This window comes from Otolemur garnettii, unplaced genomic scaffold (genome assembly GCF_000181295.1).
Source record: "Otolemur garnettii isolate 467f Iridium unplaced genomic scaffold, OtoGar3 scaffold00153, whole genome shotgun sequence".
NCBI lineage: Eukaryota > Metazoa > Chordata > Mammalia > Primates > Galagidae > Otolemur > Otolemur garnettii.
Window position 1 is genome coordinate 4,038,411 of NW_003852548.1, and position 3,083 is coordinate 4,041,493.

Genomic DNA, 3,083 nt, shown 5'->3' on the forward strand with positions numbered 1-3,083 from the left:
TGGCACAAAAACAGAGAGGCAGATGTATGGAACAGAATAGAAAGCCCACAGATGAATCCAGCTACCTACCGATACCTCATCTTTGATAAACCAATAAAAAACTTTGAATGGGGAAAAGATTCCCTATTTAACAAATGGTGCTGGACGAACTGGCTGGGGACCTGTAGAAGACTGAAACTAGATCCACACCTCTCACCATTAACTAAGATAGATTCTCACTGGATTAAGGACTTAAACTTAAGACATGAAACTAGATCTCCCATTTTTCCCTGCAATCCCACTCTAGACATCTAACCAGAGGACAAAAAAATCATTTTATCATAAGGATTTTTACACTAGACTTTTTCATAGCTCAACTTACCATCACCAAAATGTGGAAACAACCTAAATGCCCACCAATCCAGGAATGGATTAATAAGTTGTGGTATATGTACACCATGGAATACTATTCAGCCATTAAAAAGATGGAGACTTGACATCTTTTGTATTTACCTGGATAGAGTTGGAATGCATTCTTCTTAGTAAAGTATCAGAGGAATGGAGAAGCAAGAATCCAATGTACTCAATTCTAATATGAAGCCAGTGGACAGTCTAATACATGCCCATATCAATTCAAGGTGGGGGGTGGGGAATGAGGGAGTGGAGGAAGTGGAGGAAGGAGGCAAATGGTTGTGCTCTAACTTAGTGGGCACAATGTTAGTGTGTATGGCACACCTCTTGGGGGCAGGACACAATTATAAGAGGGGCTTTACTTAATAAATAACAAACAATGTAACCTAATTCTTTGTACCCTCAATTAACCTGAAACAATGAAAATAATTTACAAAGATATAAAAAATAGAAAAATTAGCCTGTCATGGTGGTGTGTACCCACAGTCCTAGTGACTTGAGCAACTGAGGCAGGGGGCTTCCTTGAGCCCAGTAGTTCATGGCTGCAGTGAGCACACCACACTCTAGCCTAGGCAAACAGAGTGAGACATTGTCTCAAAAATAAATAAATAAATACTTAAATAAAAAGGGGGAGAGAGAGAAATAAATAAAAAGAACTCAGTGGGAGAGATCCAGTAGACAGTTGAAAATACATGTCTGGAGTAGAGGAGAGATATGTAGATTGGAGAGAAAGATTAGCTATCATTAGTGTGGTGTCTGAAGCCATAGGAGTGCATAGGAGTGGAGAATATTTCCCTGGAAGAATTTGCAGAATGACATGAGAAGGGCATTATGAATAAGATCTCTGGAAACAGTAACTTTTAAGGGCAGGCACCGAAGAGAAGTTGATAAAGGAGGAGAATGAACAATCAAAGAGATAGGAGGAAAACCTGAAGACAGGGAAGATCTGGTCCACAGTGTCATATACAGCATAGAGATCAAGATAGATGATGACAGGAGCAGAGCCCACTTGACTCAGCACTCTGGTGTTAGTGACTTTAACATAAGCAGACTAAGTAGAATGGTGACAAAGAGTCCAGTCCAAGTGGGCTGAGACACAAACAGGAAGGAAGGAATTGAGGCTCTTAAATGCTGATACTTGAAGAGAAAGGAGAATACTCTTTTTGACCTTTGAAGTATGGATTTATAAACATTCCAATAACAATGAACCTTGCTCTGAGGGTCCCTTGTACACTGAACAGCACAGTTGGTATGATTAGCTACAGATAGTTTTTATCTGTACCTAGTATTTGGTATTTCTTTTTGTGTATTGTGGCATGGTTTATATAACATATATGAACAAATATACATATATGAAGGTGTCTTTTGTTTCCAATGGGGGTGAATCATCAACCAGTTTTGGAGATCTCTTCTGGACAGTAATACAACCTGCAGGCCTACTGACATCTTTGATTTGGAAAAGTCTCCTACCTGCTTCAAAGTAGCCCTATCACCACAGGGGCAATATTATCATGCTGGGCATGCAACATCCTGAGAGGAATTTGAATTTACCCATGCCAGGGATACTCCTCTTTCCATGCACTTTTACCAGGCATAAACATTTGTCTGAAAATCCAGGCTAGTCAGCATTCCTGAGTCTATCAGGGTTCTTAAAAGCAGTTACAAATACTAAATTCTGATATCCACAGAGGTGCTATCTCAAGCAGCAATACTCAACACTTTTTTCACTTTAACGTACCAGAGAGGGGCCTGATTCACATCAGTAGCAGTGATTCATTGATAGTGAGCGAAGAGGTAAGATAATAATGGTGGACAACTTTTTGTTGAGTAGTCAGACAGTAGAAGGGGGAAAGTGGCAGGGGAGTGACAGATATAAACTTATGTATTGGGTACTGTGAATACTATTCTGGTGATGTGCACACTAAAAACCCCAACTTAAGCATTATGCAAGGTATCCATGTAATGGAAATATACCCACTAAGTTTTTGAAATAAAACAAAACTTCTCCTTAAAAAAATAGTTGGGCTCTGTCCTCAGCATCTTATATTAATTAAATAAATTTCTATGTCCACAGGATAGAAGTGTGGAAAACTGAGTCAGAGAAGTTGAGTGACTTGCCCTGACAGACCACTCTTTTAAGAAGTGTGAGAGTGAAAGAAGAGAGAAAGTAAAAGGAACATATATGGAGTAGGCAGATGTAGTTTGCTATTCAAATTAATTATTATCTGAACCCTGTCCTCTTCTCTGGAGAATATGTACCATATTATGCCATGAATAATGTATATATTTTTTGCCCACATTTTTGAGAGAAGAGTAAGGATGTATGTTATACATGGGTAGTACTAATTTTGTATCCATATAATTGTTTTTGATTCTTTTTATTTATGCTTATGTGTTAAAAGTGTAACTCTAGAAAGCAACAATGATATCCATATACAAAATAATACCCTGGAATATGGTAATCGGTTTTCTCAAACTTACAACCAACTTGCAATTAAAGTCAAATGTTACACAAAGTGCAAAAGCAGTTGCAGCAACCTCTTGATGTGTCAGTAAATAAGCCTGTTAAGGCCCTAACAAAAAAGAGTGAACATCGTGGATGCAGTCAGCTGGTAATGATTTAACACCTATAGGCACAATCAAGAAAGCATCCATTGCCCAGGTTTGTGATTGGATCTTAAGTTTCTGGAACA